The following is a 27321-nucleotide window of genomic DNA, read 5'->3' on the forward strand; positions in this document are numbered from 1 at the left end:
AAGGAGCACCGGGAAATTAATTCTGATAGATATGCTCTTCATCAGTATCTACAGCAACATACAATGCCAATGAAGCACGTTTCAGAAGAGAATAGAAGGGATGATGAAGTGATGTGGAGACAGTAGGAAAGGGAGCAGAGGGCGTGAAGCAATCCAAGACTTGGGAAAACTACAAGGTGTTCCTGAGAGTTCTCTGCACAGTTAACAGTAAAATGGAGTCCTCTGCATGATCTGCAAGGATATATTTTACCCCATATGCACTATGGGTGCTGGAAATGGTCCATTCTACCAATCGGTGCGATTTAAGCTTGCCTATGATTAAGGAAAATGAACTTTAGTTGACAGACTTAGTTGCAAGGCAAATTAAATATAGGCATAGAATGGTTATGACCCAGACATTTGCAAAGAGTGATTGCCCTGGTAGGATGCTGTCACGTTCCTTAAAATGGGAAGTGTGAGACATGGTCCTCATTACGACCCAGGCGGTAAGTTACCGCCTGGGTCGTACCTTTACCACCATGGCGTAAACTACGTTTACGCCATGGTGGTTGGCGGATTTACCGCCCCATTCCGAGGTCGGCGGGGCGGTAAGTCCCCAATCCCCATTTACCCTTCCCCATTCCCATTTTTGCCCCATAGGGCATAATGGGAGTGGGGAAGGCGTTAATTACGCCACCGTAAATTACGGTGGCGTAATTAACAACATGGTCCCTTAGCGCCATGGATTTTAACACCTGCTAAAAGCAGGTGTTAAATCCGCCATGGCGCTAAGGGACCTCGGAATCAGGCGGTAAGGGTCGGCGCTGTTTATGCTGCCGTAAACCCCTTACCGCCTGGGTCGTAATGAGGCCCAATGTGTTTAAAACATGTTGAGATGTCTGGAGCACGTACCTGAACGTTGCCTTGGAGGCATACAGAGATCAAGCTGAACTCCCAGGGTTGAACGACCAGCACAGGGAACTCCTCGAAGCCCCATTCAATGATGAACTCACTGGGCCTCATTAGGACTCCGGCGCTAAACCATGGTGCTATTAGCACCATGGTCCATGCTGGAGTCCGCCATGGTGGAATGGGGAATTACCACCCCATTCCGAGGTTGGCGGGGCGGTAATTCCCCATGCCGCCATGGCCCTTCCCCATTCCCATTTTTGCCCCATAGGGCATAATGGGAATGGGGAAGGCGGTAAGTACGGTACCGCAAATTGTGGTACCGTAATTAGTACCAAGGTCTCTTTGCGGGTCCCTACTTTAACGGCTGGTAAAATTTTCAACGCTAGGTGTTCAACGGCGCCGCAGCCTTTTACGGCGCCGTTAAACACTTAGCGCCTGGGTCATAATGAGGCCCACTCTCTCTACTCTCCACTCCTCCTATGATTCTCTACCTGATATCACACCTATGATAGTACTTAGTTGCTCTGACTCGCCCCTCAAACTTCATTAAACTGGATATATAGCGTCTAGGTGTCTCACCAATTAAGAGGGGCAAAATTCACAGTGTGACAGTGGTGGTGGGTGTCTGCACCAAATAACACTGTCGAATGATTGATTTCATCATGCTGCTGACATATTTACTTGGATGAAATCCAGAGCCTGGAGTAATAGGAATAAGAACAGGTGATCCCTTATTAGTGAAGGTTTGTTTTCGCCTGGATCCGTTTAGAGAATTAGGTGTCTGCAGGAAAATACACGCTATGCTGTATTGTTGATCATGGAGTGATCTGGCCACGAGATGCACTTCCCCTCCCCCCAAAGCTTCATATAAGTACAGCACTTCAGTGTATTGCACAAGCTTGACTACAAAAGCCATCTCGAAGTGTGTAGAGTAGCCATTGGATGGAGAACTAAGCTAGGATAATTCAGGGGCAACGTGCTCTTATTGGAAGCACGATGACATGGAGCAACACAGGTTCGATCCCTGGGTCTGCGCTTAGAGCATTATAAGTAACCTATCATATCCCAATATTACAAATGGGAGTCTGCAATTAGGGGGAGGTGTGCTTTTGTAACTCTCAATAAGTTAAAGACATTTGCACTTCAAATGTGTGAATCCATGATTGCAAAACCACGTGGTTTCTACTTTTTGGACACAGCTGACAGATCCATGATGTGATTTAGTGGAGCTGCAGTAATTGCTTCGCCACTGATGTGCCTGCTGGGTTTGGTTCAGTGATTTACCCACTGTCCACGCGGGTTTCTTACCCTTGCATCTTTGCCTGGAAATAAGTCACGCTGCATTAGATGCGCTCTTCTGCGCCACGCTACCAGGCTTTCGCACGTGCAAACGGTCTGGGACAACGAACGTGAAGACACTGAAAGAGAATTGTTACCAATGCACCCATTCCAGCACTTACATGTTGTCACCATGTTTCTTGCAAGAGCTGTGTAATGCTACTGCGTAACTCTGTGTAACTCTACTGTGTAACTCTACTGCGTAACTCTACTACATAACTCTACTGCGTTACTCTGCGTAACTCTACTGTGTAACTCTACTGCGTTACTCTGCGTAACTCTACTGCATAACTCTATTGCGTTACTCTGCGTAACTCTACTGCGTTATTCTGCGTAACTCTACTGCATAACTCTATTGCGTTACTCTGCGTAACTCTACTGCGTTATTCTGCGTAACTCTACTGCATAACTCTATTGCGTTACTCTGCGTAACTCTACTGCGTTATTCTGCGTAACTCTACTACATAACTCTACTGCGTTACTCTGCGTAACTCTACTGTGTAACTCTACTGCGTTACTCTGCGTAACTCTACTGCATAACTCTATTGCGTTACTCTGCGTAACTCTACTGCGTTATTCTGTGTAACTCTACTGTGTAACTCTACTGCGTAACTCTACTACATAACTCTCCTGCGTAACTCTGCGTAACTCTACTACATAACTCTACTGCGTTACTCTGCGTAACTCTACTGCATAACTCTACCGCATAACTCTATTGCGTTACTCTGCGTAACTCTACTGTGTAACTCTACTGCGTAACTCTACTACATAACTCTACTGCGTTACTCTGCGTAACTCTACTGTGTAACTCTACTGCGTAACTCTACTACATAACTCTACTGCGTTACTCTGCGTAAGTCTACTGCATAACTCTACTGCGTAATTCTTAACAACTCTACAGCGTAACTCTACTGCTTCTCTCTCCGAGAACGCATGAGAGCCTTTATTCTTTGATGGCATACTTCATATCCCTAGCTAAACCAGTTGCCGAATTTTCTCTTTTTTCTGGCAATGGTTACATTCCTGAACGATGCATTATATGACTGATACTTTTAAAATTTTCATTGTATCCAGTTGTGAAGCATAATACCCACAGCCAATACTACAACCCTAGCTTCTTTCATTTCTTCTCTTACCAACTTTACCCACTCCCCTCACTTTCAGGCTAAGGGCAGGAGTACTGGCATTCTCTTCCATTATTTCTGGGCTCTTGCTCCTTCTCTTTTTACAGTAATTGCCTCCTTTGCATATCACGCTTCAAAATGTTCTCATCCTCTCTCCATCTATTTTCTCATTCTCTTTGGCCCACCTGGCCCTCTCGGTAGATTCCTTGTGGACTGTGACCCACTTTTGCCCCTTTTTCTCACTCTTTTTTTCCCCTGTTTATCATTCTTGGGGAGGTCAGGCTTCCTCTCTCCAGTCTGCACTCCTCTCTCCCACTTCTACCTCTTCTCAACTCCTTCCATCTGACTCAACTCCCTACTCCTCGCTCTTATTTTTCTGGTTCCTCTCTCAATCTGCGTTTTACTTATATTTCCTGCGGCACTTCCGTCACGGCCTGACCAACTTCCGTCACGGCCTGACCAACTTCCATCACGGCCTGACCAACTTCCGTCGCGGCCTGACCAACTTATTCCTTTGACCACATTCTTCTTTCTTTTTCTCTTCTCTTCCGTCTCTCATTTCACATCCCTGCCTCCCTTTTACATCACAACTATCACTCTTTTAACCCCTCTACATCTCTTCTCTTTCTACCTCTCGTGCTCCCATTGAAAACATTTTCCCTGACTCCTCTTATACCGATTCTTCTCATCTTCACTCTGGTCTCCTATCCACTCTTGACCAAACGTACCCATCTGATCCCTTTTCTCCCTCCAAGAAACCTTCCCAACCGTGGCTCTTCCTCTCTTCTGTCTCTCCACTCCTCTCTTCGTAAAGAAGAGCACCGCTGGAAGACGCCTTTACATCTGATGATGTTCTCACTCATAAACTCTCCACTCCTCGGGAGGATAGCTGACGGGCAATGTGCTCGCCTTGGAAACAAGATGGAGCACCGCAGGTTTGATCCCCTGGTCCGCGCTTCGAAACCTCTGGGTATTAAGCACGTTCTAAATATCATATCAATCATATCCTCCTATGAGTCGCTCTTACTCTCGGCTAAAAAGCAATATGTCTCTTTTCTTACCCTCTCTCTTTCTCATCACTCTTTTGTCATTTATTCAACCTACTTATAATGATTATCTCTCCCCACCCCATGATCATTCCCTGTCTTTCCCCTCACCTCCTCTTACTTTGCTGACTTTCTCACTTCTAAGTATTCTAACCTTCACTCCTCCTTTTCCTGCCCCCTCTCTCTCACTCCTTCCCTTACTTCCCCCCTCCTTCTTTCTCAGCCACCCCTTGCTTCCCCTTCGTTTTCTTCCTTTTCTCTCTTAACTGACCAACACATCTAAATGTCTAGTTCATGCACACCCAACTGATTCTCCTCTTTAACCTATCCCCCTGCTTTGATTTTTTCAACATATATGCCTTACATCACTTCCTTAATTTACCTTTCCATTTTATTTACCATTTTTCCCTCTTCCGTCAAGCATGCTGCTCTCATCCCTATTCTGAAAAAAAGGTCTTTGGATTCCTCTCTTCCTTCCAACATTCATCCTATTTATTTCCTGCTTTTTCTATCAACATTTCTTGAACTGACTTTATACTCTCAAATATCCTCTTTAGTATACCTTCACTCTCTTCTCCGATCTGGTTTCCGCCCTTCTCACTCCACTGAATTTGAGCTATTATATGTCTCCCATTCACCACTCTCTGCTCGTCACAATAAACAATCATCTATTCTTATCGTCTTGATCTATCACATTTCGACCGTAGGTTTTTCTGGATTTTCCCATGGCGATTTGAATCCTATCCCTCTGATCGAATATACTCTGTCTCTTGGGCAGGTAAACTTTCCTCTTTTCACACTCTACTCTATACCGTTCCTCAGGGGTCTCTTCTTGTTCCTCTACTTTTTTGTGTTCTCCATGTATACTATACCTCGCTCTTCCGGCATCAGCTCTTTTAACCTCTTCTGTCATTTCGGTGCTTATAATACACAAAATCTTTGCCTTTTCTTCTTTCGATCCCTCCCTTCTCTTCTGTATCATGTTAACTTTCTGCACTCAAGCTTTGGATGGCTTCCCGCGCTCTCCATTTTAACCTATCTAAAACAGAATGTATTCACCATCGTTTCGCCTTCACCTTCGACCGCACTTCAGGCTTCTGCTTCCTCCGCCCCCACTGTTCTTTCATTTTCTACCTTAGCTCGCAATTCTGGTGTCACTTTGATCCCTCTATTTTCCTTTCACTTCACATCACCAATACTGCCCGTTCCTCCCATTTCCACCTTTCTAATCTTGCTCATCCTTTTCTGTCTTTCTGGGCTACTAAACTCGTACTCGCTTAAATCTCCCCTCTGACTCCACTATGTTCTGTCTTTCATTCCTCGATTCATATCGTCTTTGAATTCCAACCTCGGCCCGAAATTATCCCTTCTCTTTTCTCTGCCTCTCTACTTTCTTTTGATCTTTTTTTTATTTTCGCTTCCTCTGTATTGTGTTCAATTGTCTGCATGGTTTCGCTCTTTCTCTTGACTTTCTCCTAAACCTTGGAATGGTTTACCACCTCACATCCGTTCTTCTGCATCTTTTCCCATTTTTCAAGCTCGCTTAAGAGGCCATCTTCTTCCATCTCTCCCCTACGCGTAACTTCTACCACCATTGTTTGACATGTCATCTTACCTTGTGATATGCCTGCTGTAAAAAAAGGTTTTTGTTAAAGCGCTTTGGTGAAAGTGCTCTATAAATTCAATAAAACGCAAATACAAAACGCAATAGAATTTAAAAGATTTCGACAATCTTGTCAATAAATGTTGACAAATGTAGTCCAGTTAAACTACCTTTTGCTGCTTTGTTCGAGTTGACCACATTTATTTTTTTCTCATCTACTATTAAGTGGCCAACGGGCCACGACTTTCAGAAAACCTCAGTCATAAAACCCCCTTTTCAGCACTGGGCCAATGTCATCCAATGGTCACAAGCTCACGTGTTTTCAATTTCCCACTGCACACTCAAACACTCACTCACAAAAGTGTGCCATTTAAATGTGATTTATTAAGTAACTAATTAGGCATTTAGTAGATGTCAGTGACATCAGGCCTGAACGCGATCACCCAAAACCGGTTCGAGGCACGTTTGTCATTCGATTCCCTCAGCAGACATAACCTGTGCTAAACCCAATCCGCTTCGTTGGGGATAAACTGCTTTACTCATTTTGCCCGGTAATGGAGGCAGAGTGGATGGGAAGATGATCGCTCTATGAAGTTAACCTGAAAGTTAGTGTAAAAGCACAGTAGAAGGTCCAATATTATAAAATAAATGTGCATTTCTGGAAGTCCACCATTCATGAACGTATTCTTATCAGCTCCGCGTTTCCAGCTCACTAACACGTGCCTGCCCTCGGAAGCTGTGTCTCTTATGTGTCGCGAGTCCTGCCAGGCATTGAGCGCCTCCTGGCAACAAATCTGGTTTCCTTGGGGGTGCTTTTGTGCAGCACACGTGCACTCCTCTCGTTGCCATGGCAACTAGGTCTCCAAACACCTGCCACTTGCATTCTTCCGGGCACAACATAGCTTCCCCTAAAACCGACCAAATCCCCAACTGTCTATGCGAACGCAAATCAGAAGAAAAGTTGAGAAATCCATTTGTCAGCTGTGCAAGCGTCTGTCATTGTTTTGTACAAGGACTTGTGCATGCCTTTTGTCAAACATTGTGTGGAGTCCTTGCAACGCAGAATAAGCCTTTGCAGCAGATGAGACACAGAATGCAGATTTTGTTGAGTTCTGTTGGTCTACCTAGTCACCACTGTCCCCGGTGTCCGGCCTTGCATTTCCACATCCGTGAACTGTGGGATTGTGTCTGTGCTTTCTGTGCTGGGGGTGTTGATCGGGGCAATGACGTGCTTGAGGCGCAGGAGCATAGTGAAGAGCAGCACCAGCAGGATCGCGAGAAGGCCCAAGAATAAGCCCACGTACAAGTAGAGGTTGGCGTACTTTTCGGGGCTTATGTCTCCTTCTGTCGTCGTAGTGGGCAAAAGGGACACATGGGCTGTACGCGCTTCACGAAATCGAACATACACCTCAGTCATAGCGTGAGATAACGTTTGGTCTGTATCTGTTCTACTTTAAATCATTTTTTGCATACACCTGGCCAGTTGGGATAGCCACAGTTCAGTCCAGTGTAGAAAGTTAGCCTTGAAGGACGACTCGAGTGCAGGGTTTAAGGCTGTTCAGCAAAGGAATTGGACAAAAATTGGGACGCTGAATCTATGCAGTCGCTAGTAATTTGACCAAAATTGGGATGCTGTATCCATGCACAGTCGCAAAACAGAGTTGATTAATCAAGATTTTGCCATTTCTGCTATTTATATTTTCCTAGAGTTGGATTTCCCAAATCCTGGAAGTTTTGCTTCAATGAGAGAAATGATAAAATATTGATGAGAGTAGCTACAAAGAAATGTGTAGACCATTTAGGAAACCAAACTGTAGAGGGATATCAAAGGAAGTAATTTTACTGATATATTTGAACCTTAATTAGAACAGACATCAACCAGTTACTATATCTGGAGCTCCCTAGACAAAGCATGGATTAAAAATACAGGAGAAGTTAGATCCATTTTTGTTGATTTTTCTTAAGTAAGTCATTGCTTTTGAAAAGTTGGCCTGCACAGCTATTTTATATCAGATTAGCAGACATGGGCTGTGAGATGATGGATATATTTTTTCAGAGTGATCCTCTATTTTCTGCACCCTCCCAAGACAGTGTTTTCCTCATGTTGTTCTCTTCATAGTGAGTCTCATTCTCTTTCAATGTCGGTGGTGATTTTGAAAGGCGCTCACATAGGCTAAAAATATCTGGTGCACTTGAGGTCACCAGGAGTTGTCCTTCCTTCTCCCTCAGTTCTACGGTCCAGCCAGTCCTGCAATCACAGCCTCTTTAATTTCTGAGAACACAGCAGAGAAAGAGAGAACAAAGACCATGTCAGCCACTCAATTATATTTAATACAAAAAGTGTTACATACAATCATGCACACAAACACATATATATTTTGACCTAGCACAATCAACTCATGGTTTGCACTTGCAATATAAACATGATCCCAAAAGGTGGGAACTGGCAATTTAAAGCAGTGCAGTATGTCCATTCAGTCACCTGAGATTTCAATCTTGCTTATACATGCCCTATACATATATATGTATATATTTATTTAATTTTAAGTTTAATGTGTTAATCATCATCTTTTATAAAATAAATAGTAAACAAAATGCAATTTCATTTTTTCATCTAACAGTAAGCTCAAGTAATACTACATCTTCAACCTTGATCAACATTTGCATAATAGAAAATAAAACAGTTTGGTCCTCACAGGTCATCAGTTTGACCCACAGCTGCTGTCTCCATTCATCATTGAATATGTTAATAGAAACAAGCACGATGACTACACATCCAACTGATAGATGGGCATATCATCATTAAATGCTTAGGTGTCTCCAAGCAATTATGTGTGTGCCACAAAGATATGTTCTTTTGATCAAATGCTTTTTAGCCCAAAATCCAAGTACAGCTTCAGTGGGAAGTATGTTAAATTTTAGTTGCATATAATTGCGTCTGATTCTCAGACATGGAAATAGATCAATATAATTATTCAGCCATTTCTGCTTGGGTATGTGCTTGATGTATTGACAGTACATATATATATATATATATATATATATACGTATATATATATATATACTCTGACCTACATTGCAGACTGGAGTAACTATCTTGTCCCAGTGACATGCAATTGGCAGAGAATGATACATACCAGAGTCCAACATAGTTTGACAAATTTGGTGACTTTTGGATGAAAATGTTGGCTCCACTGATCTTCAACCAGGTCAATTCCAAATAAGCAGTTTGAGTGAGTTGGTCCTCCTACTTTCTTCACACAAATAGCTTCATACAATGGGTATGATCTTAGAGTAGTATTTCGTGCTACCTTGCCCTTTGAAGATGGTGCTGGGAAAATACCCATCATGTATAAGAGCCTTGACCCTTTTCCCAAGCAGAGACTATCTAGCACCAAATGGCTAGAGGTCGAATTCATTCCAGTTTTAGTGTGAAATCGACCTGACAGAAGAAAGCTTCTGGGTTATTTGTGCGTCTTTTTCAAGGGTGTGCCCGATTTTGCCATCTGTACCCATCTCTAATCATTCAATTGGTCAAAGTTAATTAGCCAAAGGGCTGTTGAAGCTGAAAGGAAATCGTGGGTGGACACAGGACACCTTTTCCATTCTTTGTAAATTTGAATCTCCCCAATTAATAATTTTTTCCATATTTTCCAACTTGTCCCCTTTCCATACCTTAGTGTCATCATTTGTTCTTGGTGCATTAAGTGAACACAGTCTTAAGTCTATCTTCAATTTCCTGAGGTTGCTGAAGGGGGGCCTTATTTGTTATTATTCAATGAATCTCTCTTTTCCATCAGTGTCATGTACAGACTTGACTACCGCAGCGGCATTCATACTTGAGTCATTGCCAAAATGTTACAAAATTGGCATAGAGCATTTGCCTTATTGTGGTTCTCAAGAGACCCTAACGAAGCACCTGGGCCATGTAATAAGTAAGTTGTGTGACAAGGTGGCCCACTACAAATAACCACTATGAAGCACAAGTAATGTTTTAAGAGTGTTTATTCTTAAGATAAACAGAATGGGTGTAGATTCTTAGAAAATATCTTTTAGGGCCTATTGTATTCTTTAGGGAAGTTGGCGCCAGGGCCGTTCCTCTCTCACTACTTTCCTCGGTTTTCCCACTAACTACCCCAGGCATCCTCAACAGGCATGTTAGTCGCTATTGAATTGGGGACACCTATCTGTCTTTTGTCTACTTTGGTCTGTTGGTGGCTTCCCCCTAAGGCATTGACTGACTGTCTCCTTAGGGGTCTTCTAACTATTCCTAACCCAGTCTTGCTTAGTGTTCTAGGAATATTAGGGATGGGGCCTTCTTCAACACTGCTCCACCAAATCGTAGTTCACTCACTTTCTCACCTGACCCGTCTCTACCCTGCGTCCTAAGATCTTCTCCTCCAGTCCCTTCTCACTCAAACTCTGCCTTTGTAACCTCCACACTTAGATTTTATTACTCTCCTTACTCTTCTACTTTCAAGTACTTCTGCCCCATCTTTCTTCCTTACTACGACTCCAACCTCTACTCCCACTCTACCACTACTAGTCTTGCTACCTCTGCCACTATACCAATTCCACTACTATTACTATCACCTTCTAACACTCACTACCATCCACTGCTACTAACTACCACTTCCTACTACCACACTACTCCTCCCACAGCTTCCACTACCTCTGCTACCACTGCTCCCAACTGCTACTAAGTCCGACTCTGTCGCTATTCCACCCACTCCTTACTCTCACTTACAAGCACTCCACAGACCCCTTCTCTCCAGAAGACTCTGCACTGCTTTTGCTCTTGCCCGCTTTGGCCTCTCAGACATGTTCCTCCACCTTTGGTCCTCACCCAACTAAGCCACACCTCATACTCACCAGGCTTCCCTTATTATAACCCGTCCCCCTACCCTGAATGGCCAACTCTCCCAGGCCAATAACTTACCTTCTTAGAAGAGAGAGTGTGACAGGGGAAGGCTAAGAGAAGGGCTTAAAAGGGCTTGTAAGCCCCACCCCTTAAACTTCGGTCTTGTCATGGAGTATTACATTGTTAGCAGGGGACTGGTTGCCTCTAGTGTCATGGCCCTCTTATGACCCTTCTTCAATTTTGTAATACCTGGTGGGATAGTGACTCTACTGTTGGAGCTGCAGTCGGTGTTGTGAAGTATGCTGCATCCCGCAGCATTCTGGTTCCGTAGTGCGGACTGGATTGAAGCTGGATCTCCCGGATGGCACCGACGGAAGAGTGACTCAAAAGTAGGGGGTGCAAGCGATGTCAACAGCCCCAGCTGACTTTTATCACGTGGCATGGTCCTGTCCTTGGATCCATTCCTATTGGTCGGCTATAGCTGAGTTTATGGAGAGGGTAGTTGAGGCCCCAATCCCGTTTGCTCCTGAGACCTGATTGTTAGCATTGGTGGAACTCGATTCCCACAGTGACAGGCGCCTGGTAGGCATGGCTTCTTTTATTGCTAGGTCATTGATGGTGCGTTCCTGGCAGGCAGTGGCGGCACCTACTTTACAACATTGGCTCAATACTTTGTCAAGCTGTGAATGCAGGGAGACACAATACAACCAGACACTTCCCCCCCAAGCAGCAGACCCAGAGACTATTGGCCGGCCTTCAGGAGTTACATGACTAATGATTCGGATCTTGTGATGTGTTCCTCAGTGCAGGTCTCCTCAGATGATACCCCTGCGACTCAAACGGGGCTGCAACCCCCAGGGACTATTTAAGAACAATGGGCCTCACTGCGAGTTAGGTGGTAACCGTGCCGGAAAAACCGTCAGGTTATCGCCGGACCCGTATTACCATTCCACCTCTGTGATTCCCGGAATCACCATGGCATTACGACCCCGGTGACCCGGGAATGCCAGAGGCAGAATTCTGTAAGTCCCCATCCCCATGGTGTCCCGTAGGACTCCATGGGGATGGGGACAATGGAAACACGGGTTCCGTCTATGACGGAGCCGGTGTTTCCATGTCCGCCTGCAGGCAGGTGGTGTAAATCCCGCCAGGACTCTTTATCAGCCGGTTCGGAAACAATGGTGGCAGCAGTTTTACCGCCACCGTTCTTTCCGGACCGGCAGGGTCGTAATGAAGCCCAATGTCTTTGAATGGTTCAAGGCAGGTAATGTGCCTTATTAATAGTGTGTTGATGGAAGGGAGAGCATGGCATTTGTTGTGATTGGGGTATACTGAAGTGCAATTGTTCACTCACTGCCTATCCGGAAGGAGGGGGGTGGGGGGATATGGCTGCCCCATGTTGGGGATTGGTTTGTGTTTTGTCTGCTGTGTTGTTTGAATTGCAAAATATAATAAAAACAGTTTAAAAAAAAGTAGGGGGTGATGCAGAAATGCTCACTGGTTGTCGGAGCTGGGGTGATCGATCATGATTATCGAGGTGAAATCAAGATAATCCTATTCAACCATGGGAACCTTCCTGTTACAGTAAAGCAAGGCCAACCCATTGCTCAATTGATTTGTGAGTGTATACTTCTACTGGAAATAGAGGAGGTTGACACTTTAAATCCCACGCAGTGAGCAGAAGCCGGATTCAGAGAGCTTACAGACTGACAAGAAAATGCCCCATGGTTGAACGATCAAGAGGACCCGGTTTCTGTGGAATTTGCAATGGGCCTAAGAACAGATCCTTAGTTGGAGCAGGTTTGGAAACTCAGTGGTGTCAGAAGAAAAGAGTCAGAGTCTAAGAACCTCTCACTTTATCGAAAGAGTAGACTCCTATACAGAGTCAGTGTCAATACAAAAGAGGACAGTGTTAACCATCAACGGCTTTTGGTACCTCAACATTTCCGGAAACTGTCCTGGCACTGGGACACTTTAACATCACTGTGGGACATTTGGCACAGGAAATGACTCAGCAAACTATTCTCAGTCGATTCTATTGGCATGGGGTGTATGCCAAGGCCAAGAAGTTCTGTGCCTGCTGCCCGACATGTCAAAATACCTCTCCTGACAATGTTTCAAAGGCCCCACTCCAATCTCTATCTATTCTAGAGATACCATTTAATTGCATTGGCACTATGCAACCATATATCCAGAAAGTTTCCCAATGCGGAGTAATACAACTAAAGCCATACTGAAGATCATCATTCCCTTTTTCACACAAATCGGCATCCCAGCTGACCAGGGACCAGTTTTATGTTTAAACTAATGACCTAAATGAAAGAAATGATGACAATGAAAACCATCAAAACATCTGTGTATCATCCACAAACAGACGTGTTTGTTGAATGGTTTAACCAAACCCTAAAGCACATCCTTCTGAAATTAGTAGATTAGGACAAATGAAATTGGGATTACTTCACCTTGTTTGCAGTCAGAAAGAAATTGCAGGCCTCGACAAGGTTCACTCCATTTGAGCTTGTATATGGGCAGAACCTACAAGACATCCTTGATATTCTCCAGGAAGATCGAGAAGGCATTAATGGAAGGCAAAACAGTGACCACCCCCTTATTCAGAACACGCATGACTATGTGGAACAGGTGCGGGAGCTGGTAAAGTCAAACATGCAGAAGGCCCAATATCGACAGGAAAAAAGCTTACAACCGGGGGGGCACACTCTGCACATTCCAAGTGATGGACCAGGTAATGGTACTATTGCTCAATACTAAAAATAAGTCGCTTGCTCGATGGACTGACCTTATACTGTCACAGAGAGGGTATCCAGCTTAAAATTTAAAGTTCAACAGGCAGATGGATGGAAACCATCCCAACTCTATCATATTAATACATTGAAAGCATGGAAGGAGAATAGCAATCCGCAATTCTTACTACTATATGCCAATTACACTAGGACAATACCTGTACCAACAAAAATATGTGGAGTCTCTATCCCTACGGGTTTATGCAACAAACAACATCAAGAACTCACCCAGTTCATCCACCAGTATGATGACGTGTTCTCATCGAAACCTGGCCGGTTACAAGGTGTTGTCCATCACATACACACCCAACCAGGAAGGACAATCTGCCTTAAGCCATATAGACTACCCAAACCCAAAGCCAGGAAAGAAATTGTTTGGGAACAACTGAAAAAGATGCTAAAGTTGGGATTTATAGAAAAATCTCACAGTCAATGGTCCTCCCCAGCTATCCTGTTCTGAAAACCCTGATGAGTCCTGGAGATTTTGCATCAACTTCCGCCGGCTTAACTAAATCTCCCGGTTTGACAGTTATCCGATACCATGGATTGATGAGTTGGTAGACAGGCTGGGGTTATTGGGATTCAGCATTGGGGTTCTGCCTCCTCCGCCATTTGGGACCGTTGGGATCATGATATTCATCCAACCAATGTATTGACCTTAAGATCTTTTGTGAGCATCATACATTCATCTACGGAAAGGCACTGCACTACCTTTCTTTTTTTTTTAAACTTTATTTATTATTAAGCTTGGCGGTGCAACAGTGGAATAACAGTACATAGTAGGTCAATGAGTCCACAATGATGTACATGCAAGAGTGCGAGTCATCTAGAACCATAGAACATTGTTAAGGTACACTGACAGAAGTTAACAACACATGCATCATAGACTTAATAGTAAGCATCAACTAACCAACTACTAGGGAAGGAGATGCCGGTTCACTGGTCTCTTCTACAGAGTCGGTAGACAGGGAGGAGATGTATAGCCGGAAGGGGCCCCAGATGTTCCTTGGTCTAGATCTTACCGGTTGTGACAGTAGCCAGCACTCCTCAGTGTCCGAGGCCCAGGTGACAGCACAGAGCCATTGGTCGTGTGTCGGGGACCTTGGGCGGAGCAGCGAGTTGCAAGAAGCAGACCCAGGCTTGCCAGTCTCTTAAAGTTACGCTTCAGTGCAGGAAGTTCATAGAAAAGGCAGGTTAATGGGGACGGGGTGATGGTACACTCTAACATTTCAGAAACAGAGGTACATACTTCCGACCAGAACTGGGTGAGTTGTGGACACGACCATAACATGTGCATGTAGTCTGCGTCGTCAGAATTACATCTTGGACATGTCGGTGGGTGGCCCGCAACATACGATGCAGTCTGATTGAGGTATGATGGACCCTGTGTAGAATCTTGAACTGGATTCATTTGAAACGCGAGTTAAGTGAGATGGCCGGAGAACGAGCACACATATATTCCCAGCGCTGAACGGATATCTCGGTCCCCATTTCCCTCAGCCAAGATTCCCTGAGTTTAGTGAAAGAAGAGGAGATCCTACTCTGGAATGCGGTGTATAGTCTTGAGACTTTGCCTTTAAGAGTTGCAGTATCTAGTATTTGGTCGTCCTGTGGGAGTGTGGGAAAGTCAGGAAGTCTAATCATTAGTGTGTGCCACAGGCCTGTATACTGCAACCAGCGGGAGTGTCTACCCTGTAGGGATCCCGGCAGTTTGACCCACTCGATGAAGGCCCCCTGTTTGAATACATCCCGGATAGTGAGCAGTCCAGCTGCCGCCCAACAGTCTACTCTAGCGGTATCTACTCGGGTGGAGTTAGGTAGGCAGTTCCAGAGTGGGAGACCACCATGGAATGGATGCACACTGCCAGTTTGTTTCCATATCTTGGTCAGGGCTCGGGCTGTGGTGCCTACAGGATTGGAGTGTAGAGGAGGTCCCAGATACGGCCTGCACCCCAGCCCCCCATTTTGAGGTACCTAAAGCATACTTGCCAAGGTATGTGATATATAAGGAGCAAATAAACCAACAGAGAGCCACAGTGGGGCTCTGTCCAATACCCATCAGAAGGACTTGTATACCTATCGAAGCACCAATCACCAGACAACCATGGGCTACACAGTATCCATTGAGACAACCATACCAGCAGTTGACACAAAATGAAAATTATGTACAACCTGTCCCTGAAGAGACCCAAAGGGCAAATGGTGAGCAACACACGGGCACAGACAGACGCCCGGATGAACATGACATGGATTAAAAGAAGTCACGCAAGATGAAATGCTATGGATACTGACATAATGGACTTATAAAATGAAACAACGTTGCAGCACGAAGAACGTAACCATGAAGAGAGGATGAAAATACGCAACTGACTGAATGCATGTAAATAGGCTCAGAACGCAAGAAGATAAGCAAAAGCTACTGCTTGCAATTCTTAGTAGAAGAATAGAGCGGCAAGCGACCATTATATATCTACCTCAATGAAGCACATTATACAAGTGCGACTCCATTTTGTAAAGCCGAATCAAGCCCAGGCTGCAAGGGGCAAAACAGGCCAAGATTCATATTCCAGCCAAAGCCAAGGGAAAGAGCAGAATCAAAACTCACTAAGAAGTAGCTCAATGCCTGGGAATTCGAGGTCAACTTAAGGAAGGGAGGAGAGCGGCAGGCTCGAAGAATCGAAACTTCAGAGCATACCAGCCAGTCAGTGAAGGTCGAGATAAAGAGGCCCCAGGCAGGTGGCAAGGCTATGGAAGAATCAAATACACGAATAACAGGAAAATGAAGCAACTTCACGGTGAACAGACACGTGACCTGCCAAGGGCAAAGAGGTGCCAACGTCTGATGTCACCCAGAACCCGAGGATGCCATAACTTTTCCTGATAAGAAGCTACAGTTTTGAGGCCATCCTAGCCAGCTAATTGACACATAGCCCTAAAAGTGCTGATTGATGGAAGAAAGGCAGGGTGAATCCTGGGGCACAAGGCACCTGGGTGTCCATTCTGCATGCTGCTAATTAAAGGGGAGATTTATGTCTAGGGGTGTAACCTACCCAATCACAATGGACCAAATAATCTGCGGTCCTATAGCTGTAGAACCAATTAGACGTTGTACTTGTAGTGACGTCTATCACGAGTGATGTAGAGGGATGGGCGTAGACGCCCACCCGATAAGAGTTATCCAATCCTCGCGCTCTGTTACCATATACAGATATAGCACCTATACTTAAGTTACCTTTTCCAACCAATAGACTTGCATGACAAACTTATGAGTGTTACACGGCAAAGATGACAAATTTCAGGCATAACTGTTGCTGTCTGAATGAAGAATTTGGAAGTTGAAACGAGACAAGCGATCGCAACATTGCTAATTTCCAGTTGTTTCCCCGTTTTTTGTACTTGGTCATTAAACGGACTTCCCTTTGCCAAACCATTGAGTTGTCCTTATTGATTTGTGTTGGAGTAAGAGAATCTTGCACCCCATCCTCCACAAGGTGCAGCTATCTCGTCTTAAAAGTACTTGAGGGTGAGCTCTGGCCTATGGGCCCTTCAGAGGACGCTCCGCCCTCTTGTACAGGAGGGTTCAAATCTCATACCGCGGGGGGGAGGACTTTGGAGTGGATATAATGACCATCTGTAGCAAGGGGCTCTAGTTTAACGTGAAGTGGGGATCAGTAGGTACGAACCAAAATGATGCCAAGTGGGCCTGGGGAGCTATCCAGTACCCCTCGAAGTTGGGGGCACTGAGTCCCCCATTCAATACCGGGGCTGTTAATGTTGCCAATTTCAGGCGGACTGCACCAGAGTGCCAGAGGAAGGCATTGATGGTCCGATCGAGTAACGCAAAGAACTCCCGGCCCGGCCATGTTGGGACATTCAGGAATTTGTACAATAGTTGAGGCAGTACCACCATTTTAAGAATGGCAATCTTACCAGCCAGAGTAATCGTCAGTTTCGCCCAACCCACGCACTTGCGGACAAGGTTGGTTAAGTATTTGCCCAAGTTTGAATCGTGCAGTGTCGCTGGATCCCGAGAGACCACCACGGCCAAGTAGGTGATCTCGGTTTGTGCCCAAGTGAATCACTGGAGGTCCGAGGGAGGAGTGGTGGGCGTGGTCAATGGGAAAAGTATAGATTTGGTGCAGTTTACCTGGAGACCCGACACTTTGTCTGAGCCGGATAACATTGTCTAGTATTGGGGAGGGATTGTGCTCAAGGTGGCAGATGAAAAGGAGGGTATCCTCCGCAAATAGCGAGATGATCTCGGGTGGACCCGAAAATCACAGGCCTCTGTGTGCGTGCCGATGCCTCATGCTGTCGGCGAATGACTCAATAGCCAGAGCAAAAAACAGCGCTGAGAAGGGGCAAACTTGCCTCGTGCCTCTCTCTATCGAGAATTGGGTTGAGCACAGGTTTTCAGTGCAGACACGGGCAACGGGGGAGGAGTATAGCAATTTAACCCAAGATATGAAGTGAGGGCCGAAGTTGCATTTTCCAAGAACTTGCCACAAGTAACCTCATGAGACAGGGTCGCTGCTACGGCTCAAGTGTTGGGATCGATGCGGGCCAACATGTTGAATAGTCGGCGCAGATTAAAGGAAGTAGAGCGGCCTGGAATGAAGCCCGACTGGTCAGGATGCATGATATATCTCATATATGGGGCCAGACGCAATGCCAACACTTTAGCGTAGATCTTAACGTCTCAGTTAATGAGTGAAAGGGGTGATAGGAGCCGCACTGTGTAGAGGGTTTGCCCGGTTTAAGTAATTTCGTGATTATCGCTTCCCGTAGGGAGGGGGGAAGGATACCTACACTGCACCCCTCATTCCATAAGGCCAATATTGGCAGGATGAGGCAGGACTTATAAAGCTTATAGAACTCAATCGGGAATCCATCGGACCCTGCGGCCTTCCCGGGAGCCAGCTGATCTATGGCATTGGCTATCTCCTCAGATGTGACTGGGGCATCAAGTGAATCCCTCGTCTCAGAGGAAAGGACCGAGAGTAGAAGGCTATCTAAGAACGTGTTTATGTCAGCGTCATTGACAGTGTCAATGTTGGTGTAGAGTTGCTCATAGAAGGAGCGGAAGTCGGCGTTATCCTCATCAGGATAAGTGATGTGCCCCTCTCAAATCGGATTAACCTAGCGAGAACCCGGGCATGGCATTTGCTCTCCCCCAATCTACGTGTAGCCTGAGGGGAATCTAAGAACTTCCACTTTCGTTCAGCGTGTGTGCGAAACATATCTAATTCAGTGCCTATATCCGCGAGCGTATCAGTGGATTGGCTAGAGGCGTATTGTGTCTCTAGGGTAGCTAGTCTCATTTCGCTATTGGCAATGTCCCTTCTAATTGTCCGAAGGATCCCCACTTCTTTAGAGATTGCCATGCCCCGATATATGCTTTAAACACCTCCCATAGGGTGGCCTGAGATGTGACAGTGCCAGTGTTTAAGGTAAAGAAGTCATTGATGCTAGTGCCCAACTCGGTTTCAAAGGCGATGTCTAGTAGGGAGTATGGCTTCAGTCTCCACGACCGGGCCCTAGGCTCATCCGTAGTCCATCTCAGGGAGATTGTCACTGGGGAATGATCTCAGAACGTCCAAGGAAGGACAGCCATATGGCTGACAATCCTAACCAAGGTGTCTGTAATAAGCCATCTATGAATGCGGGAGTGGGAATCGTGCGCCGAAGAATAGAAGGAGAACGTGCGGGAGTCCGGGTGAAGTAGTCGCCATGGGTCAGTAAGTTCAAGTTGAGTTTGTAGATCAATGATAGTCCGGCCGCCTTGGATAGCTGACGGGGTTTGGAGCCTGACCTGTCATAGTGAACATCTGGAATGGTATTGAAACCCCCCCCCCCAGAGTATAGGAATTAGTGGAAATCCGGCTAGGAGTGGGGAGAGATGTGAGTAGAAGTCAGGATCATCTATATTGGGGCCATTTATGTTCAACAGTACAGTTTCCCTGCCCTGTAGAGATCCAAATAGCAAAACATACCGCCCTGATGGATCTATGTGCACTGTCTTCTGTTGATTGAAGACCTCTGTGAATAAGAATCATGATACTGCGGTTTTGGGTAGAATAAGCACTAGAATACCGTTGGGAAAACCGTGATTTTGCAAATCACTCAGATGTCCCAGCGAGGGGGTGTGTTTCCTGCAGAAAAAGCAGCTTGGTTTGATGCCTTTTGATATAGAGTTGCAATTTTTGCATTTTGACGTGTTTACCCAGTCCCATGATGTTCCAGCTCATGCAATTTATGGACTCAGCCATTGTCACGCCAATTGCATAGTACAAAGGATAAGTGGTCTCGGCCGGGGGTTACCTTAGGATATCCCAGCCTATGAGCATAGGGCATTGGACCAATCAGCCTCAATAAATTGAATAGAGGAATTTCAGTTCCCAGTCGCTGGCCAACCAATTTTCAAACTATTGCCCTCTCCCCTCCTCGCCCACCGCCACCCCTCTCCCAATCAGAGGGGCGAAACCCAAACAGAACTCAATCCCAAACATAACCATTGGCGACATCGCCTGGGGGGGCTTAGCGCCACTCGAGCGGGATCACGCTCGTGTAGGGTATTGACTAGGTAAACTGTGGTGTACAATTCACTGACAATTCAATCATCACAACGAGATGGGTCAGATGTGCCGGTCTAGGCCCGATGTCATGGGGTCACCCCCAACCAGAGGATTACCATCCAGGGAGTATTCCAGGGTCTGACCCACAGAAAGGGTTTGGTTAACAACAAGAAGCATGATCAGGTCTACTCATGGGATCCATTTCAGTGGGTCGGTCACCCAGGGAAGTGTTCCTCGATAAACTTGGTTGCCTCTTCAGGGATGGCAAAGAAGAAGACTTGGTTTGAGTGTTCAATCCTAGGTTTTGCAGGATATGACATAGAGTACTTGACTCCCAGGTCCCGTAGTCTCTTCTTGACAGAAAGGAAGGTCTTCTGCTCTTGCTGGATGGCAGTGGAAAAGTCTGGGTAGAGGTGGACCCTGGAGGATCCCAGGAAGAGGTCACCCTTGACCCTCGCAGCACGCAGCAGGGCGTCCCTGTCGCAGTAGTTTAACACCCTCGCTAAAATAGGGCGGGGCTCCCGTCCTGGGTTTCGCCATTAAAGATCGATGATCCCTCTCGATATCAAATTGTGGGGACAGTTTCGGGGAGTCCAGTAGGGTTAGCAGGGTTTGTTCTAGGTAGTCTTCCATGGGGCCTTCAATCTTGTCCTACGGGATGCCAATAATGCGAATATTGTTACGCCTAGAGCGTGATTGGAGATCCTCGTTTTTCTTACTGATCTCCTGGACTCGTCTGGAAAGAGCATTCATTTCGGAATCAGGGGGCTCAAATATCATTCTCACCAGTACCTATCCTATTTTCAACCTCCGTCACTCGGGCGTCTGTCTTCTCCATGTGGGCCTTGATGGAACAAATAGTCCCGCTCATGTCATCTAACTTTGAATGGAGGGTAGTGAACCCCTTGCGCATGTATTGAAACATCTTTGATGATTCCGGGGGTATCAGTTGGTGAGGTCATAGTAGTCTCCTGCTCAGGCTGTGGTTCACTCGATTCCTGCGCAGCCTTAATGTACATATTTATGGAACTCTGTTTTTATTGGTCCCTAGCCCATTGTTAGGGAGGTAGGCAAACAAATCTGGCCCTTCTCAAACAACACCCAATACATCCCTCCTCAGCTTTTGAGCAGTGGATGAAAGTGGGCTCCAATATAATGCTGTACCTGTGCATGGACTCTGCCTGCATTTCTACCAGGTATGAAAATAAAGGCTTTGGGGCTCATTACGAGTTTGCTGGTATTCCGCTGGTAATTCTGGTGGTCCCTGGCAAACTGCTCCTACCGTTTGCACCGCCTCATATCCCGGTATGGACTCCTGTAGGACTCCATGAATGGGATCGCTGGAATTACTGGCACTGATATTACCGGTGCCGGTGATTGCAGCATTTATTTGCCTGTAGGGGCCTGATTTACCAGCAGGTCAAACATGTCAGTAAGTCAGTGCCTCTACCGACAAACTTGTGTTTCACTGTTCCAGAAAAAATGCCGGTGCCAGAATTACTAGCTATTTTACCATTATCTTTTCCAGAATAGCCCAGAAATTACGGGTTGATCTTTCAGACTCTGGAGTCTTTATTTGAAAATATGTAGATGTATTCCAATGCATTTTCGAGTTCTCTATATAAACAAGAAAACGGGATGTCTCCTAAATGTGCAAGGAATACTTCTCACATTTTTCTTATTTTAGCACATACTTAAAGAACAGATACTGTAAAAAATGACGTTTTTTAAAAATGAATTCCATTCTTTTGATCTTTCCCCTTTTCTGGCATCAACCCTGAAATACTATGGTGGAGGATGTAGAAATACTAGGAGAACTGCTTTGCTTTCCGTATCAGTACATTGTGTAACGTAACTTACCTGATACCTGCACTGTCCAAAACCTTTCATCAATTTGACAGATCCACATAATTCCTGCAAATGAAAAGGAAATAATAATATTGAGGATATTTAATGTTTATGCTGACTAGCATTCATGCATTCTGACATCTGTAATGGTTACATATCCTTGCCTAAGTCACTTTCCACCTGTCACATAAATATCTGCACACCATAAACATACCATCAATGGGGGCGGTTTTGATGAGTCATATTAGGTTACTGATCAAGTTCCTTCATATGGTTTATCAAATATTTTTGCCATTTTGGCACAGACATTTTAATGGTAAAATCAAGTGGTATGCTAATGACCTCCCATTTTTAAGATACCATGTAAATGCAGCTTGGTGTCACTTGGGATATTTACTGAATGGGGTACTTGAACCTTCCAGCCATCAACTCTATTGTTTTGCTATTGTCACCCTGAGTGGGACAGGTATGCCAAGGCATGGGTCCCATGCCTGCTGGGCCTAGAGACCCAAGCTATTCCTCACTGATGACACCCAATGAGGCCAAAACATGTATGCGGATGCTTCTGGTCGCATGCTGAAGGGACGTGACCAAGCACTTCCTGCTGGACTGCCCCTTTTGGGGTGGGACCAAGTCTGATTTGCATGTAGTCTTTCCCCTTGTGTAATGGCTTGGCAGGCGAAGAACGATGGTCTGGAGGGTTGCCGAGAGCAAGGCCATAGGTTAGGATTAATTCTAAACCTTCCAGCCATCACCTCTTTTGTTTCGCCATATAGAAAGTACTGCATGTATTAAATAACTCAAATGTATAGCTGTAATTTTCCTCATGACGTACATTCAGTAAATACCTTTCTTAGCTTTATTTTATTTTGGCAAAAAACATATAAAATTCCATACAACAATAAAACATATTTAATTCCATACGTGCATAATAGAGAACATCCAAGACATAAAGTAGACTAAAATAAAAGCATTAGAATTCATACAATCAAATTTCAAAAATTGTCATTCGTAACGCCCATGCATGTTCATTCTAGCACATTTGCTGTTTTTTGCTCATCTCTTAAATCCATCTTATTTCTTCCATTATTTCTCATGTCTGATTAATTTTGTAAAATAATGCTCACCTTTGTGACACTTTACCATGTTCAGCACTTTAGTGAAAGGACTTTATACATTCCAATAGATGATTAAATTAACAGATCAAGGGCTAGGTTGCTCCCGAAGCTAGGTTTGTGCTCAATAAATACACTAATAATAATGGTGCCACAAACATGACAAAGCCACATACAACATTCACATCAAACTACAGCACACAGCTCCACATGAGGCAACACTTCGAATGCACATGCTTTCTCAACTACTACTCTGCACCTGCACCCACCCACAAAATCGACAGCCTCGCCACCACCACCAGTTATCCCAGGCATATATTTGTCTGGAGAAACATGGCTAAAACCCCACCACGCACCAATCATCAGTGACATGCTTCACCCACATCACCTGATCTAACACAAGTGCCATTCACACAAAACAGGTAGTGGCATTGCCATCATATATAAAATCTCACATTATACAACTCCATTCACCTACCACACACACCCTTTGAAGCTCACTCTCTCAGCTGCTCTCCTCCAGTACACCCACACTCCACATGTTCCACATTTTCCACCTTTTATACTGCCCCAAATCAACAATCATAACTTCTATTCTGAATGGTCTACCTTCACCTCCAACAACCACAGCTCACTCCGCACCAACAGCAAGTTTGGTGATTTCAACCCAGGTAGTTCCCACCCAGAAAACAACCCAATACCGATCAGCATCCTCACAGTAATCTCGCCCTACAATCTCACCCAACACATCACCTATCCCACACACGTATCTGGCATTAATTCAATTTATCTGAAAAATCGAATCCGTGTATTATGGTAAGACTACTTCGCTATCCACTTCACACTCACTCTCCAACACAACATTCCCCGACACACCACACATCGTGCCCACCCTCCAGCCAGGGAAATCAAACTCATGACACACACAGCTCTTGCACCACTCTCACCTTCCCTCTTTTCACTAGCTCCATAATGTTCGCAAACAATTACACCACCAACCCACAACCACCACTACAAGTCATGATTCAATGACTCCATCCTCACCATCAAACGGGAAGCAAGATGCCTAAAAAGAGCCTGGCAAAGGAAGCCCTTCCCCCTCACCAGCAACCACTTTAAGACTGCCGATCCAAACCCAAAATGCCCATAGCCAGCGCCAAAGCTGCCCACTACCTATATGAAATCTAATCGGGGACCAACCACACACAAATCATTCAGTCACTCTCAGTGGCACCATCCACCCCTAGCATGCCCTTAGCCACATCTTAATGCAACTCACTCATGGATTACTTCTACTCCAAAATCACAACATCCGACTGGCCCTCCCCTCAACAGTCACCCTCCCAAACCCCACTCTGAAACACCCAAAACATGGTACACATTGCATCCCATCAACCAGGACACCCTCACCAGGTTATATGTGATTTTACCAACATATATTTCACAGTGGTACTTTTCATCGCCACCATAACACCGAAAAAACCCGCCCCAAACCCATCCCGACCCATTTTAACCCCTTACCCCACTACCACATATATACTTAATTCATATTTTCAGTGTGTTCCGGTATTATATACTTCGGTGAAATGTTCCACTCTGCTTTTTTTTGTTGGTAAAATACCTGGACACCCCTCATCATCCTCACAGACAAAACAAAACTATCCTACTCACAGTACTGCGCGTGCACAACTAATTTCACATCGAACTGCATCATCATCCTGTCTCCACACTAGGCCAACATTATCAACCCTTGTCTCCCACACTGTACCATCCCCCTAACTCAAATCAGCAAAATGCTCTCCCCTACTCAGGAAACCACCCCTTGGCCCACACTCCTCAAGCATTACAGTCCCATCACAATCCTGCCACACCTCTGCAAAATCAGGGAACACTTTGTCACAAGCCAGCTCCAACACCACTGCAAACAACATCCTCAATCCATTCAAATCAGGTGTCTGCGCTGGCTGCAACACCCAGACTGTAACACTTCACATTCTGGATGACCTCCGAAACATCACTGACAAAGGACACACAAACCTTCTAGTCCTCCTCAACCTCTGCACAGTCTTGAACATCATCGGCCACAGCATCTTTCTAGACATCCTGTCCCACAGGGCAAACCTTTTAGTTAATATACTTTCTTATGCGATACTTCCAACCAATGCCTCCTATTGAGCAAATCTCACCCCAAGCAAGTGCGGTGTGTCACCCACTTTCTAATGCTCAACTAATCTAAATCTGAATCTCTCTTCATCTGCCCCTCCACCCCCCGCCCCAAGTACCAACCCAATCTCATCCCAAGGATGAAACAACTCACCAGTGAGAACCCATCTCTAAACTAGTGCAGCTCATATGCTTTACCATCAACCAGTGACTAGCCTTCACAGGTCGTATTGCTGCCAACACCAAAGCATGCAACCTACAGCTACACAGCATATGCAATATAAGACATATCCGTACCCTTGATGACGTATGTGCCACATTCAAGGCTCCAGGACTTCGTTCCAAGTTGGACTACGGAAAACAAATCCTCACTGGACTCCCCAACAACACTCTTGTTCCCTGCAAGCCATGCAGAATACATTTTCCCAAGCACCCTCACATCAACCCAGCCCTCTACCTGCTCCACTGACTGTGCATACCCCAGAGGATTGCCTTCAAAGGATCCTGCCTCATATACAAGACCATCAGTTTCAGAACCAAGTCCTATCTTCACAACAAACGTAAACTCCTGAACCACACGAACACCAGAGAAGCCAACCAAAATCTCATGCACAGTTCATTCTGTAATGTAAACTGCACCCAGAAATAAGCCTTCACCCATTGGGCACCATGGGCCAGAAGGACCCCCCACCTCACATATGCACCGCCACTTCAGCAAAAGCCTAAAAACATACCCCTCCTGCACACCAAAGCTAGACCTCCAACAACCCCACTATCCTTTGTCTACCCTGATCTTTCTACTCTGCTATAACATTGTAGCTTTCTTTCACTCCCTCCCTATGAACTTTGTAAAGCACTTAAATTCCTTCTGGGTAGGGTGTGTGCTGTATATAAGGTTACAAATAAAATACAAAAATAAACGAATACGTACAATTAAAGTTAGTCTCTATTATGTGTAACACATGATGCCTACAGTATAACAAACTACCAAAAACTGTTTAAGCAACCTGCAGTACAATTATTACAGCCTTATAAATTAATGAGGGGTTATTACTGGAAGATAAGTACTGCATCAAAATAGATGCCTGAGGCAAAAGAAATGCCTGGGAAGGGTTTAATATCCTAATATGACATGATATGGCATTTATAACGCGCCGGTATACAAGCGATAATGATCCCTCCTGAGATCTGTGAGTGTAATATCACATACAGTAGTGCTAACAACTATATAGGTTTTGGAACTGTGGTGCTTAAAACATACATTTAATAGTACTTTAATAAAATAAATAAAGACGCTCATTACAGGCGCTTAATCCAAAATCACCATGCTGTCCTATGGGCTCCAGGAATGGCGACTAACTCCACCATACTACTACCTGTAATCTGGTGTTCATTTTACTGGAATGGCTGGCAGTTTGCAGTCGGTTTAGAAGGGTATTCAAGAACCATTCCAGTAGATGCAAGTCACCAACAGAACAGTGCACAGGAGCATTTTCCAATGCATTGACATGACTTTCCCCACATTGTATGGCATTATAAAATAAATGTTGATGCTGGTTGTGCCCATACCTTACAATGCTGGCTGCACCAATATATGCCAGTATTCCCATATGAGAACATATTCATGTTTGCTTTGTGCATAATACCTGCAATGATTCTATATGCATGTCCAACCTGGCTCTGCCAACATATGGCATTACCTACCCATAAAAACATACTCATGTTCGCTTAAAGGATAGTTCCGGGACTTTTTTTTTATTGTTCCTATGGTTCGGCCATGTGTTTTTAAGCATAAATCGGTAGATCGTAGAAAACTTTTCTATGGACCTTACCCGACTTTTCGTCCATTAACGCACTCGAAATCAGCCGCCATTTTCTGATAATCCTATCATTTCCCCCCATCGCCCTGGCTCACCTGCTTTTGCGGCACTAAATCAAATCCCCCGCCCCTGAAAC

General features: G+C 45.1%; 1 long non-coding RNA gene across 2 annotated transcripts in view; it reads right to left on the reverse strand.

The window, feature by feature from the left end:
• Positions 1-7414: 7414 nt before the first annotated feature.
• Positions 7415-27321, reverse strand: part of LOC138480836 (uncharacterized) — a 324964-nt gene continuing 305057 nt past the window's right edge. For both annotated transcript variants that reach the window (XR_011274141.1, XR_011274142.1), the window contains 2 exons: positions 22100-22153; positions 7415-8274 (listed from right to left, as the gene is read on the reverse strand). This is a non-coding gene — a long non-coding RNA (uncharacterized lncRNA). The remainder of the gene's footprint in view (positions 8275-22099; positions 22154-27321) is intronic.

The sequence above is a fragment of the Ambystoma mexicanum genome, chromosome 5p, assembly GCF_040938575.1.
Source record: "Ambystoma mexicanum isolate Mex_15411 chromosome 5p, UKY_AmexF1_1, whole genome shotgun sequence".
Lineage (NCBI taxonomy): Eukaryota > Metazoa > Chordata > Amphibia > Caudata > Ambystomatidae > Ambystoma > Ambystoma mexicanum.